This window comes from Amphiura filiformis, chromosome 2 (genome assembly GCF_039555335.1).
Source record: "Amphiura filiformis chromosome 2, Afil_fr2py, whole genome shotgun sequence".
Classification (NCBI taxonomy): Eukaryota; Metazoa; Echinodermata; class Ophiuroidea; order Amphilepidida; family Amphiuridae; genus Amphiura; species Amphiura filiformis.
The window spans coordinates 5,067,744-5,084,511 of record NC_092629.1 but is presented as its reverse complement, the minus strand read 5'-3'; the positions used below and the strand labels follow the sequence as shown (position 1 = coordinate 5,084,511).

At 35.5% G+C, this 16,768-nt stretch overlaps 1 long non-coding RNA gene across 1 annotated transcript; it reads left to right on the top strand.

Moving 5' to 3' along the window:
- Nucleotides 1–222: 222 nt before the first annotated feature.
- LOC140172651 (uncharacterized) lies at nucleotides 223–6,894 on the top strand. The gene is made up of 3 exons (XR_011861746.1): nucleotides 223–452; nucleotides 2,783–2,839; nucleotides 5,331–6,894. It is a non-coding gene; the product is annotated as an uncharacterized lncRNA (long non-coding RNA).
- Nucleotides 6,895–16,768: the final 9,874 nt, after the last annotated feature.

Sequence of the window (16,768 nt, the reverse complement as noted above, 5' to 3'; positions counted from 1 at the left end):
TAGCGAAATCTTCTCCGTGGACAGAGTGAAAAACGGGTACATTTCTTTAAAAGAGCATATCTTCAAAAGTTGTGAGCCGATTGAAATAATTGTTTTGGTTTACATACCAAAATATATTTGATCAACTTTTCAAAAATAGGAGAAAAGGAGGGCGCAATGAGGGGCCTCTTTTTTTTGGACACCCAGTACATACACAGGGAACTTGGCCGATTTGGTCCAGTACTGGGCCAGTGTTGGGCCACACCTGGAACCGGCGATTGGATCAACAAAAGGACCTTTCGTGTGGTCCAGCAAAAGTGACACTTGGATTGGACCATATGTGTGAGCCGCTTGCAATGGGCCACATCAAGCCACTTTTGCTGGCCCAGAGCTGGTAGTACTACGAGCTGTTTTTAAAAGATCTTAAATTGCTGGTGGTGCGTGCGTGCATGCATCATGTGTGCATGATATTGGTAAGCTTAAAGTAAACTACATGCCGTTGAATTGTTTGTACGGACACGTATTTTTAGTGGTTTATTAGATGAACGTTGACCTTCCATATGACTCTTTGAACTCGAAACTTGACATCCACCCACTGCCAGTGAAGAGCAAGATGTATGTGATCACGAAATTCAAATGTCTTTTTGTGAGTATTTTATAAATTCAAATACTTTGGTGTGGGATTGGAAAATATTGGGGGGACCCTAAAAAAAGGGGATAAAAAATTCAGTCCTTAATGGGGGGGGGGGAATCAAAAAAATTTCAGGGTACAATTCTGGGGTAAAATGAACGAGAAGGCACCAATATTCCAAAGCGCGCATGAATGTTAAGTGTTCAATTTTCTACAAATCAACAAAATGTGTGCACTTTACAATTTGGGTAAGTCGAGGAAAGTCGATTTTGAGTTTCCCGTCACCCGCCCTCACTTCATTTTCTGACCCTCACTTGAATTCATTATTGTGATTTTCCTAAAAATACCGATAAAAACTGGTTTATATATTTGCAAAAAAAATTATGAATATCCCTTTATTTTTGGTGAAAAAATCAAAATTAAAACATGCATTTTGCTGTCAACCTTGCAGACTCTTTTTAATACACTTTTGAATCTCATATGGGCTAAACATCCATCTTCAAATGAGTGAGTGGCAAATAATTACACATTTTTCATGCGTGTTGGTCATATAATGAAAGGCAGAAAAATAATAAATAATGAAAAAGTTACCTCACTTGTTTTCAGAAATTATGTGACGGGAAACTCAAAATTGACTGTTAGGGGCCTAACACTATATAGACTCAATGATTTTTTTTTTTTTTTAACCCTGGATAACCCAAGAAAGCCTCTATCATTGGGGTCCATTTTGAACACCGGGACGGGTTGGGAACAGTCAGGGGTTAACACCCTACTCTTTTCGAAACTGGCTGTGAAATACGATCCATTATGACACAAAAGTTGGTAGTCAAGTAAGATAGTGAGGCGCCGACTATAACGGCGGCACGCTTGTAGATCCTCAATGATTCGTGACAGTTTCGTTCATTTAAACCAACGGGGATGTCCTGACAAAAGTAACTTTATTTTTTTCTGAAAAAAGGCTGTTTTACTAATAAAAATTGTACTAAACTGAATATGAATGAGAATAAAAGATAGGATTTTGTCTTTTGCCTATCCAATATCATGTCATAATGGATGGGCTGGCCAATATTTTTATCGTATGCGTCGGTATCCACTTTTCAAAATAATAGCCAGCCCATCCATTATGACATGATTTTGGATCTATATGCAAAAGCCAAAATCCTAAATTATAAATTGAGTACTCCAGCTTCGCATTTGCACAAGATAGTCTTGCTGCAGAACTCATGTCTTCCATAGTCGTTGTCATTTACACATTCGATGCTAGTGTGTATGTGAGTTTGTCTCTTGCAGGATAGTGTTGTACAATGTGTGTATGTGTGAGTTTTTAGTTTTAGAGCAACACATATTTCTGGGTCAAATTTCATTTGCCAGTATTCACTGTACTCATTCTGTAGGCCTATGAGATCAGTGTCAGTCTCCAGAAAATGGTTCTGAATCTATAGATTACGCAATCGTCTGCGAATAATCGAACATTGGGGGTTGTCAGGGAAATCATTAATGTATATTAAGAATCCGAGTGGACCAAGTACAGTGCCTTGAGGAATGCCAGATTTGACACTGACCCAGTTTGAACATTCAACTCTGACAACCACCGTTTGTGCAACCTGATTGTATATATTTGCTGCCTCCTAGACTGATCTGCACTCTCTTGAAAGAAAAATAATATCCCATGGTATACAAATACATTATTGCTTATATCTCAAAAGGGCAATCAGATTGAAGTTTCAGTGATTTAATTTGATTACCCAATTATGACTGAAGAAAAAAAAGGATGTCTGCATGTCAATTACATAGTTCTGCAATGGCAGCACTTTGATGACCATAAAATAAGAACATAATTTTCATTTCTTTAGAAACATACCTAGAAGTTTATAATAATAAAATTTTAATCACAAAATCACACATTGGTTTTGTTGTTATACGAGTGGATAGTCATACGTAGTGGTAGCTAAAATGTAAAGAGTTTAATTTCAATATTACACTATTTTTCGCAACTATTTTTGTTGTTTTGTTATTGTTGTAGTTGATGCATGGCCCAAAAGAATATGGGAAAGCACTCTCAAATGTGCTTCATATTTTAACTAAAAATGTTTTATTTAAATTGAAAACAAAGTTTACCATTTTGATGTGAATATGCCCTTATTTTAAATTTGTGACTTAATTTTCTTACAGCGCAATCTACACATCATTCATAATGACGATCTACTAGACTACAGACAAACAAGAAAGGTAAAATTTTGATTAATTTTAATTTGATAACTTTTTTATATGAGATATGGATGATTAGAACATTTTTTATCCTGTACTTCATACTCAGTTTTTGTAGTTTTAATACTAAATTAAAATAACAGTTTTTAAAAACAGTGATTGTATCAATTGAAATGTCATTACGATTGTGTTTCCATCTTGGTCGGAATTTTGATACAGACAAATTCAATTAATAATAATAATAATAATGGAGGGTTCTTAGTAGCGCAAATCTTCAAAAGAACTCAAAGCGCACAAACAATAAAGACAAACAAGTTACATATATATGTGAATCCGGAAAAGCACGAAGAAAAAGATGAGTTTTAAGTTGCTTTTTGAACTGCGTGAGCGAATGTGTGTTACGGAGGCTGTTTGGAAGCGAGTTCCAAACAGCCGGGCAGCGAAATGAAAGGAGCGTTCACCAGCCGATTTTAGATTTACACGGGAGATTTCAATAATCTTTCAGTAGAAGATCAAGTGATCGAGCTGGTTTGTACGCATGAAGCGTAGCAGACAGATAAGTTGGTAAAGTATCTTCAAAGTGCCGAAAAGCAAGAACAGCTAACTTATACTGAATCCGAAATTCTAATGGCAGCCAGTGAAGCTCATATATGACGGGGTGATATGCTCATACTTCCTTTTCTTCATGATTAAGCGGGCGCGCAATTTTGTATTCTTTGAAGTCTGTTAAGTTGGTCAGTGGTGATACCAGTCAAGGACGAGTTACAGAAGTCAAGGCGTGATGTAATAATTGAATTGACAAGACATGATGTAGCTTTATCAGACAGATAAGGCCGAATACACCCAATACGTCTTAAAGACAAAAATGATGAGCGGCAAACTTCACTGATGTGACTGGACATGGATAACGTTTGATCCAATCTCACCCCAAGGTACTTAACAGACTCCTGTATTTTGATATCAGAATTCAAAATTGTGATGGAATTACTAGCAACCTGCTTAACACGCCAAGTGGTGCCCACAATCATAACCTCGGTCTTATCTGTGTTTAGCATTAGCTTATTGCTGTCCATCCAACATAAAATGTCACTGATACATTCCTGAATTGCGATCTTAGTTACCTCAAACTTCTCAGGAGGACCACTTTGAAATACAACGGTATCATCGGCATACTTATGGAAAGAGCAATTGTGAAGATTGATGACATCTGAGAGGGATTGGGAATATAATGTAAACAAAACTGGCCCCAATACAGAGCCCTGTGGAACCCCGCACAAAAGTGGGCACAGTTTGAAGTTGAACCATTAACAATGACAGATTGGAATCTTTGTGACACATATGAATGAAACCATTTAAGAACATTGCCACTGATACCGAAAGTGATTTCAAGGCGTCTAAGAAGAATTGAGTGGTCGAGCGTATCAAACGCAGCACTGAGGTCAAGGAGGGCAACGAGTGAGACAAATTTCTCATCAGAGTTTTTGAGCAGGCGGTCCACGACACTCAGTACTGCGGTTTCAACACTATGACCCTTCCTATACGCGGATTGATTTATTTCCAATAGGTTATTGTCAAAAAGGTGTTGCTGCAATTGACGAAGAACCACTCTTTCAATTGTACATGTATAATTATAAATACTTGGAAGATTACAAAGGCCTAAAAATTAGGCATTTAATTATTTATGTAGATTCATGATGAGCTTAATGCCTGATTTAAGACTTCAGGGGTGAAATTTTGAACAGAAAATTGAGCTAATGTGTGGGCTTCAAATATTTGCAAGATTCTTGCAAATCCATTCAGGAGTTCAAATCTCTGAGAGAATGGATTCTCAGATACTTGCCAAAATTCTAAGCCTCCACTTCCTGGAGAAGAAGATTGATACAGATGCCTGCAGATGTAGGAGCCTACAGTAATGCCTACGTTGAAGGAGCTTTGATATTCATTTAAATCAATATTATAACATTATCATACAAAATAGATTAGCATTTCTTTGACATAAAATGTTAGTTTTTACTGTCAGATATATCCCCTTTTATTTTTGAGCCGAACAACTACGGCAAAGCAAAGAAAATTGGAATTTACTACCAGCGCGTATGTCGCCAATACGTACCACTCCTTCGGTCATGTTGTAGAACGACCCTTTGTTGTGTAGATCACCGTCCCTTACGCCGTGTAACGTACTGTCATGACTGTGTGTTATGAACATCGTGTATGCGTTCGCCTAGTAATTCCATCGTAATACTAAGGCGCCGGTTCCGGCGCTTTATTCAAAATCTCGGATTTTCACAAAACTACAGCACCTAGAGTCTTGATTTTTGCAGGGTATATTGGTTTAATAAAGTACAATATAATCGTGTAAAAAATGAATTTTAAAAATCAGTGAGGCGTCCTCAATAGCAAATGTTATAATATGGCTTTAACTGAAACATAATTTTTATATACCTATTCATTACACTAATCATTTGTATAATATAATATTATAAAGATGTTGTTGTTTTTATTGTTGTTTCAGACTGGCACAACAGAAGTCAACGATCAACTATGACTGGGGCTTGGGATTTTAAAGGAGAGATATATATTTAGAAACTGTGATGTAGTGCAGATTAACTTTGAATATTTGGGTGATGACGAGCCTCACTGTGAGGTAGAAAACATCATATGACTGTCATGGTGAATAAGATCTCAATACAAGTATACAGTGTTATAGTACATGTATGTGCAGTTGAGATAGACTGGAAATAAATCTTGGATTCTGTTGTTATAACCCGTATGTGAGCATTCAAGCAAAGGAATTATTGCATCAACATCTCAGTACATGTGCATTATGTTGTACAATTTCACTCTCAACAAGACACATTCATTAAAACCTATAAATATTGACTAAAGATGCACCTGCTATTTGAGTGAATGTTGGAAGCATGTTTTTTGCGGAAAGATTGGGTCGTGTGTCTTGAGCTCGCCACCAAAAAAAGGTGGCGATGTTACATTTTGCCAAAGTCGACTCAAAACAAATGATGATATCTCTGTCAAGCAAGAAGGTATTGTCATGCTTGTGGTCTCATTTTATTGCTAAATAAAATGCACTTTCAACCCTGTAAAAAGAAATACTTGAACCTTTTTAATACTGACACTGTGATTCATAGAATTCAGAATGGGCATGGTGGCGGTGGTGGGGGATGTGGTACACACAAACTCTATGGGATTGGTATTTTTAGTGCGTAATCTGCTTCTGTAAAGGCTGTAAATTGGATTTGGACTCTATTTAGCATCTAAAACACTCATGGCCTTACAGCTAAACAATTCTACTAATTGTTTTTAATAATTTATGATTGGTTTAGTCTAGAAAATACAAACTTTTCCATACAAAACTACCTGTTGTCATATTAAACACTGTAGTGCAGATGTCTTCAAAATCTATAAATTACTGTAAAATTTTAATTACTTATCCTATCATAGTCAAAGTATAGATTTTCTGAAGGGAAATTTGACGAGGAATCTAAATATGGACATATTGTTTCTGTATGGGTTAGGGGGGAAATGTTTAGGTTCAAAATATGTTGAATTGTAAAAAAATCTAACATACCTTGGGACACCCTATATTCCTAGATTACCAAACAGCTGTGATTTTGGTTTCTTCCAAAGTCAGTTGGCTCTCCATATCCTCTAACCAAATGAATGTTGTTTACTTCCAGTTTATTACTGTAAGTTGGTAATAAGCAATGCATTGATAAATCAATTTCTTTATTTTTGTAACAGGGTTAGAAAGTTGGGGGTCAGGGTGACAATTGATTTGGGAAAAAATGCAATTTTCGTCTAATTTTGAGCTTGAAAAGGCCATAACTCCTCAATGGTATGAGCTATTGAGATGCTTTTTGTGTCTTTTTATTCAGTATTTCAATAGCTAAATAGTGATTTAAAACTTGACTCAGTTAAATGTACTGATAAAAAATAAAGTAGTAATATGTTACCCCTACCCCTAACGTTTCGGCAGGTGTGAAAAAAATAAAGGCCTTCGCAAAAAATAAGTCCTTCAAAACTCTCAGGACTAAACAAATATAAACTTGCTATAGCCAAGACCTCCCTCTAGAGCAAGTTTATATTTGTTTAGTCCTAAGTCCCAGTTTGAAGGACTTATTTTTCTTGCCAATTTTCGCTCAAATTTGAGGACTTGGGCAGAAAATCAGAAATATGCCTGTACAGTGCTATGGGGAAAATTTTCAAGTTGATAATTATGCATTTTTTTATGTCAGATTCAGTTTCTACATAAAATTTCACCCTAGAAAATGTTCCTTTAAGTAGGATATCTTTCACTTTAAGTTCCCACCATTCTGTCCGCCAAACGTAAGTCAAGGCTTGAACGCTGTCCTAAGTACATTGGGATAGGTGACAGACTACATTCAGACCTTTAATACCATTTAGCTATTTTTATAGTTTATAAATATAAATACCTATTAATTTTACTGAAATTTCATTTATCCACTCCAGCACCTGTCGAAAAATGTTTGTCTCAGACCCAACTTTCCAGGCTCTACATACACACAATAGTGGTTTTATATAACCTTTGGGAACGATGATTTAACAGGTGTGACCTAATCAGCAGTCTCATTCCCCATTTTTCTTTCTCAAAATAAAAAAATTGTTATAAAAAAAGTAAAAGTTAAGGCCCAAGATGTGGCAAAATATTGGGGGGATTTATCCCCCCGGATCTATACGCCTATGCACTTTTTGTCTTCCTCCCCTCCCTATAATCTTGATCACCCATTCGCTTTTCACCCCTTGACCCCTCCTTCACTACCCCAATTACCCCTACTGGCTTTTAATATGGATATTCTTGATATTAAGAAACACGGATAGACTTTGATAGCAGCCATTGCACATTGTTATGGGTAATCGATCAGCAACTCTATAGAAGTGCTTTAAATGAGGCGCCTAAATAAAGGTGGGTGGTAAATAATTGTACTCCGACAGTGAAGTGTGATTTTGTGTGCTGGCGAACACTCGGTCACACCCTTGGGTTGAATAAGGACAATAGGTACCTCTCACTCAAGTGGGCGCTTTCACATGACATTCTTTTGATCACTTATTGACAGTAGCCTGCTTGGTAAAGTGTTAGTACGCTGTCAGGTTAGTTACCGATTTAATGGCAGAACTCTTTTGTCCTGAACAAAAGGTACCTCTCGATGAATAGCTTGGCGGAAAATCTAATCGGCACAAAGTTACAATACGTTACATAATCTATTGTGCCTCGACGAATATGATAGCTCCGTGGAAGTATGCATGTGTTATTATGCAGAGCATCATATAAGTTTGTTTTTGCTTCTCATATAAAAAACTGCTGGAGCAATACAACTCAAACTCAAGGTATGATAGAAAAAAAGAACAGAGTCATCTTTATGCATAATTCTGGTTCATATACTTTTAGATAGCAAGAACCAATCAGAACAAACGTTAGTAAATTAATAGCCGTGCATAAATATTGTTGTGCAATTTGTGCGAAACTTCGCAGTGCTTTTGGACCTGTTCATTTTTCTTTCAGGTGAATGCTTTTATAATTGCTTGTATTTTCCAATATAAGGGGGAAATTTTGTTATAAAAATAGCAAACTCGTCTATGAAATAGGTTAATAAATCGTATCACTTGTTACTCAAGAAGTTGTACAAAATAATGCACTTGTACGAGATGTTGATGTTGGGGCTTGTGCATTAGACGCTTCAACATCTCGGTACGCATGCATTCATTTGTACAATTTCACTTCCAACAAGTGCTGCAATTATTAACTTATAATTATTATTTTAGGGCGGATATTAACATATTACACCTTTGCACATTTTTTTTTTGTGGGAGCTGAGAGTACACCAGTCCCATCGAATTGTATTTTGAATTCAAGGAATATAAATTTTGTTGACGAATTATAAAAATTTGATATCTTTTTTTTTTTTTTGGTGTTTTGGGGAAAAACCATATCTTCAATACGAAAGGTCAACATTTTCAATTGATCTTTGGCTTCTCATCCCAGTTACATACACTTTAAGGACATATCATTAGATTGATAAAGTTTACTTCTAGGACTGTTAAATATCAAAAATATTAATTTTTAGGCATTTTTGCGATAAAATGTGTATTATATCGCGAGTTTCAAAAAAATTGATATCATCAGGACATTCTTTGTATTCAGAATTCAATTTGATGTCTCATGTGCTCTCATGCCCTTACAACAAATACTGTGCAAATGTCCATACACCAGCCCTTGTATCGCAAATTGAAATTTATTGATTATATATATATATATATATCTCAATGCATAGGGCAAAAAAAATGTTTGTTTGTCCTCCACAGCTTTGAAAGAAGAGGTGCGGCAGGCATTAAAAAAATAATTCGGATTTGGCATATTGCTGGACCTAGCTAAAGCTAAAAGCTACAACCATTCATGGTGACTTAAAAACCACAACAACATTTTGTTTCTTTATTATGCAAAAGAGATTCTGTTCATTATCATAGTCTTTTAATGATTTCAAAATGGATATAAATCCAATGTATTTTTAAAGTTATTAATAATAATACACTATGACATGAACACAAATTATATAACTTTGCATATTGAAGACACAAAATTTTTTTTTTTTTTTAGGGGGGCTTTTTATTTTCAACCATGAACAATCCTATAAGCATTTAGCTCTAGATAGGTCCAGAGATACACCAAATCTGAAAAAAAAAACTTTTTAAAAAAAAAGATGGAAAAAAATATTGGTCAGGCATTAAATTGAGGAGTGGGTGGTACAAACAAACAACTTTTCTTTTTGGCCTAACCGACAACGAAAAATATGTATCAAGATCTGTATTAATGTTTTCTTTACAATGATTTATTTCATGTACATATGTAGCTCATTGTTGTTCTGTAATCAGTTGATAGTACAACAAAATGCCCCTAAAATGGATAAAGGATAGTTCAAAACCTTTACGAATATATAAACACATAAAAAGAAATAAGTCCCCCTCTGAAAATTTCGTCATAAAATCTTAAAGTAAAACTTTGTACCAATAAAACTTACTAAGAAATAATTATATGATTGTTGACTAAGTGTTTTGAAGACAAAAACTGCCCTTTCCAAAAGTCACAAAGTAGGCCTATGCTTGTTAACTGCAAGGCGTATTGGGACAAGAATGGAACTGGCCATCTTACAATTCACTGTGCTGAACTCTGCACCAAGGGGATTTGCATGGCTGAATAATCAAGAATCGATACACATTACAGTAAATGTTCACTTGGTGAGGATTTTAAACTGCACTCAAACACATGGGGTTTTCCATTAGCATGATTAGTAACAAGCCATGAATCAACTTTTGTGACAAGCATAGGCCTACATTGTGACTTTTGAAAAGGGCAGTTTTTGCCTTCAATTTAGGCTCATTCAGCCCTGAAGTCATGAAAATCTCTCATTTTCACACAGTACTTGGTAAACAGTCATATCGTTATTTCAAAGTTAGTTTTATTGGTACAAAACGAAACCTTACAATGTTATGACGACATGTTCAGAGGGGGACTTATTTCTTTTGATGTTTTTACAATCGATTCCAATAACAATTTACATTCAAGTTTTACAACTTTAAATGTATTTGAATAATCGTAATAAATTAAACTTAATCCCTGAATACGACAGAGAGGGCATCAACAGTGCACAATTGTTTCATATTGGTATGAATGATCTTTAAGACCTAGAGAGTGATTTGACCATTCGTCTGGCATCATGCTAGTGGGTGATTGACCAATCACATTTAAAATCTAGACAGCAAGGCCTGTTAAAGCATTGCAAAATATAATCTGTGTGTGACCTTTGACCTTAATTCAATTTACCATATGGTCACCTCCTTTGCACCCTTTGGATTCAGAGTCTAGTTAATTGAAAACAATACACAACTCCACAACCATATGACAATTTTCCTAGACTCTATCCAAATAGGCTATGTGATCAAGCAAAATATTAAGTTGTTTGCAAAATCAAAATTTAATGTTGTCATGTTCAGCGAATTATATCAATGACTTGGAGTTACCGTTCTATAGATATTGGAATAATAAAATAGCAAAGAAGTTGAAAACAACTATTGCCTGTATCTCAAAATCAATGTTAGTGACAAATGACTCATTTAGCTTGATCACAACATATGTTACATATGAAGCTATGCTGGTATATTGGAATTCTAAAATATTCACAATAAAGCCTTCACAAAAGTGTCATAAAAGATTAAAAGAGTTGTACCACAAATGCATTCCATGTGATGACACAAAAATGGGTACAAAGTTATCTGTGTATTACATATATGACATTACAACCAATTTGTAAATTCCACAATTTCTATCAAGAAATAATAAATATCTTGCATCACGCAATCAGTGGTTTTAAAATTGTTTCCGCCTCGTGTATTAATTGTATTGAGAAATTAGTGGTATTGACAAGCAAACATATAAAAAATATAATATATAAACATCTGAAAGATCTGCAAATATATACATCAAGATTGCCCAAAGTTCTCAAACATATCTGATAAGAGATGATTTTAACATACCTCAATGTGCTACAGCACAAAACTGTCATGTTAACATCAACTTTTATTGGATTTGTTACAGAATAACCTTTGAAATTCAGAGTTTTGGGTTTTAATGAGAAACTGTTGCGTGTCCCTTACCTATACTTTATATACACAATAAAGATATTTAAATGCATCAATTAATTCCCCCCTCCCTTTTGTTACTACAGTATGTAGGAAATTTAATTGAATGAACACAGCTTCAACAGCTGTAATCAAATCCAACCCCCGGCACCCAACTCGACACAACAGTTGGTAACCATGTGTGTTACCAATTGTTTCATAGACATGCCTATTGCACAGTGTGCTCAGAAAATTGTGGCTATGTCAGTCTGTGTTCATTTGGTTGAAATTTCTGCAGCATGCAATAACTCAGAATCTATGCATCCCATTTTACTAAAACTGAAATACCAAAAAGAAGCCCAATTTTTTTTGGCCTATTTTGATGCCTCATCTTAATAACCCAAAATGTGTTCCCATTGTGCTTGCCATTGTGTATGCACATAGAGATTGTAATGATACACTGATTTTAATATCTTAAAATGCAAATTTTGATTCTGCAATTTTTTTTCATTCAAGGTTTTAACATGGATACACATTAAAATGGGTTTATTGTTACTATTTCAGTTTTAAAATTGGATGCATAGATTCATTTTGCCCCATATATGAGTGTAATTACTTTTTGGGATGTGCTTGTTTCAGCATTATTAGTGTGAAAAGACTTCCCTTTTGTGCTCATACATGTAATTAATATGACACAATAATTTGATCTGGTCATTGGCAGTAATTAAGCAAATGTTATAGAAAAATGATTGGGTATAAGGATGTCAGCCTTGTCAGGAATATGCAGCTCCTTTGGTTTGGACACATTAAAACTGATCAAAATGCTAGTTTCCAGATTATATATTTTTCCTTTGTCCAATAAAGTTGTGCTCACTTGATATTGGTTTATTTTGCTTTAAGACTTGTATACTCTTTTAATGTCTATTCAAAACCAGAGCAATTCTCTTTCTCACTGCTTCCACCATCTTTACTGTCCAACTGGTTCTTGGAAATTCATGAATGCATGTAGTAGCACAATTATCTATACAGTGAATTTCTGGAAAATAGAATCAGATTAAGTGCTACTTTGTTCTGACTTTATTTTTGCTTTCTTCTTTTGATATGGAGCAAGTTTGATTTTTTCCAGTACCTCATGTCACATTTCCTGTAAGCAAATCATTTCTCTTACTTTTGTCACAATCACTACCAATGCGACTACATGTGTGACTTTCTTTTCTCATACTTCACCACTGACTTTGATCCTGCATGTAACATGTGTAAACTCATATAATTTTATGTTTAAGTGTTGCAGGGCTTATTATGATACCGGGGTCCCGACCGGGGTACATGTTTTCACCAGCTATTCCTTGCTCTTTTGGGTTGACTTTATTCATGCTATATTGGAAGTCATCACAACTTGTATCTCTCCTTGTGTGTGTTTTCTGTTTAAGTGCTAATGCTTATCAACGCTTGAAGTGGAACGAAGGACTCTCAGTGCATATAGGTGCTAGTATGGGAACATATTTCACTCAGCTCATTCTTTTGGCTTTAACAGGTTTCACACTTTCACACGTAAATACTGCATGATGCAAACAAAGACATTGAAAAGTGCATTCTCATTTTGAGTCAATTTTGCTTGTTCATGACAACTTTTAGGACAATCATCACATGATGAAGTCTTCTATCCTTGCATGATTATGTGTTTATTTCATGATGTTTAAGGTCCACAGGTATGATAAATTGCAAAGTAAATGCAAACTACAGTACCTGAAATGATGTAGCTTTCCACTGTCAACTCTAGCTGGTGGGACGTACATGTCCCGGTTCATTTGTTTCATGTTTCTACAATTCAACTTTATTTGAAAACATCAATTTTCAGGCAACATTTTCATTCAATTGTTTTGACTGGAGAAACATTCATTACATTGATTGGTTTCTCAACTCCACTACAAACTTTTTGTTTTTTAGCAGACTCAATATACTTTTTCATGTTACCTTCTCCATGGTGTTTCAACTCGTATTCATATATTCTCACGATATAACGACGTTTCTGATTGGATTTGGGATGTTTTTTGCTGGTCATAAATTCTGTTTATGACCAGTACGCAGGGCATAAACAAGCTGCACACGATTTGCCAGTGTTACGTACATGCGCATGTCACCGTGCCCATCTCATGCGGAGCGCTGAAGATGAACGCGCTGACTCCCGGCCGTTGACCTTATGAACCGAGCTGCTTCCTGCAAGTAGGCCTATTCATTTTCCCAATTTTTGAAGGAAAACGGTATGGAAATGTTATTTAAACTTGTAAACCCTTATTATTTTCATTTGCATTGAATTGCTAACAATGTTCAGAATGTTGGGTAAGTATGAACGGGATTCAATAATAAGATTGAGGGCATGATCTATTATGATTTATGCCCTCGGCTCACGCCTCGGGCATAAACAGCGATCATGCCCTCAATCCTATGAATGAATCCCTAATGGATACCACTATGCCGCACCACATAAAGTGCAACTGTGAGGGCCTTTAGCATCGTCTTGTATTTCATGAGCCATTAGTGTTTTCTTATAAGAGGTTAATCTACTCATCGGTTATTTGGAGGGCATTTTGAAAAATCTAAACATTTTGCCTTTTGACATGTTTGATCCAAGTAGGCTATATCCTGAGGTTCAAAGCAAAATGTGTAGGTTTTTCACCCTGAACAAACATTTTCCTTAACTTACAAATACACAACATTTTTTGTTCACATTTTACTACCCAAATAGTAGAAAACTGTAAATACTTTGTCATTTATAATAATTTGAAGGTCTGTCAAACACCCTTATTTTGACACTTAAAACATTGTATGTACAGTACATTGATTCAGTACCAATGGAAAAACTCACCATTTATATTATACAAATATTTACTGCTCATGAGGGATCTGGTGGAATCTATTGGTCCCCGAGGTGAACTGGAGACCGTGAGCCTACTATTTTCCCGAGACCGCCAGGTCGAGGGAAAATAGTAGGCTCACGGTCTCCAGTTCACCGAGGGGCCCAATAGATTCCACCAGATCCCGAATTTAGAGCAGTAAATATTTGTTTTATATCCTTCATTAATATATTCTTTGTTCATTAAACACAAGGCAAAAGGCCTAGGCATAAATGTAGGCTAGGCCTAGGCCTAGTCAAGGCTACGCTGGCCTTGCTTTGTTTTGATTGAATGCACAAAGCACGCACACAGTTGAGTGACTAAAGCTTACCGTGAAAACGTTGTAAGCTGTGATGTTGTAACCTCTACAATACCGCCGTGAAACGAGTAACCATGTTCTTTGTTATTTCACCATCAATATAAGATATTGATCCTGATGTAACTCAGATTTATGCCATTAAACCGCCGTATTTTAGCTGCACTTCTGTGCTGCTTGTGTGCTTCGCAAGACAAAACGAATTGCTACACATTAATACCCCGGATCCGGTACTGATATCCCGTGTATGTGGCGAGTTGCACTGACCACTAGGAACTGCGACGCGGTTATGAGGTCATATGCGCTCCGGGACGTGCTCAGAGGGAGATAGTAAAACTATTTCCCGGAGATAGTACTTTGAATAGTACCCGTTCCCTCATCAATCGGCTTGTTAACAAGTTTGCAAAATAGCAAAACTATTTTTGGTCACATGATACTCGTTTAACCAATTAATGAACGAGAATATATTAATGAGGGATATAATAACTTATATTGTGCGCATATGAGCATATGATATCCACATCCACCTGGAAATATTTGTGGACCCAGGTTAAATACTGCTTCATCTGGATCAGATTTAACACTTCATTGATAACATTCTGCAATATATCAAGCAAAGGTTATTATATAGGCCTATAGTGACACTAAAAGTTATACACATCAGGTTTACACAAGGACATAATCACTGATAATCCCATGCCTGCATAATAACCATAAGCAGCGGGTATATATACTCAGGTTTGGTAGATGTTTGCTGCTGAGAATTAGAAAGTGGACCCATACATATAACAATAATTTTCCACACTTGACCAAATTTACTGCAAATTGTTTTTTACAAATTTTCAAAATGTTTTTGGATAAGGTTGTCTACACTAAGGCTCGGATAGCATTGTTTGAACAGTATTTTTGTGGGACCTTAGAGCACATCAGAAACACCAAATTGCATTCTGAATAGTATGAGTAATATCCTTCAGAAATCAAATGATTTATAAAAAAATTTGCGATATAATACAAATTTTATGACAAATGATACAGAAGTTACCTTCCCAGCATTTAAAAATGGCGGTACCGATTTATACACCTGGGTGGAGAAGAGTAATCAGGATAAAATACTTGGGGCACAACACAATGGTGTCGCCGGTGCTATAGAGCCTGCAACCTTACGATTATGAGTCACAGCTCATTCCGCTTGAACACCATGCTCCCATTGGTATGCACTTACAGCACAAGTAAGCTGGGATGGAAAGCCATCCATCACTTGGTGTGTCTCATGTTTTCTCAGTCACCATAAAAGATACTGTGCAAATGTGGGTGCCCGACTCTGTAAATCAAATTAGGCAAGTTTTCAAAAACATGAAAACTGTAAAGAAGTGACACATCCATACACCAAAATGGACCTAAGCTTTTGAAAAAGAGTAATTGATATACCAAATATCCGAAAATGCTACCTGTTGGTTTGCTACAATTTACCATGGTAATTTGATTTGAGTAACCACCTACCGGTACTGCAGATTAATACAAATCAAGTACAGAGAAGACAAACAGTAATTTCACACCTTAAATAATGTTTAGTTAAGTGAAGTGTTCAGATATCAACCTCTATATAATCAAAACACAAGCTAAACATCACTGTTAAACTTGTGTTTAGATTATAATCCCAGCAAGCACCAAACGTTTTCGACATCAGTTACAAAGGTTATAAAAGGTTATCAGAAAAAGGTTAAAATGTCAGGTTATATAAAGGGCATTAAAAACAATTCTTGATATAAACCTACTGCAAAATTGTTAACAATGTTATTTAAGTGTTGACAAAGTATTTGGCAAAAATGAAATTTTACAATAACATTTTGAAAACATTTTTAAAATATTGTTGTAGTGTGTTTTCGTACGACACGTCTTAAAATGTTTTCATGACCATTATGTAACCCAACATGTAATGTTATTAAAAACGTTTTTACCTAAACCAAACCCAAAATATATCTTGTTTATAACATTTTAAAAACAATTTTGTGTTTGCTGGGAATAGAGGTTGATGTTTGATATCTAAACATATTCAAACACAAACTAAAAGTGGTGCTTAAGATAAGTGTTAAG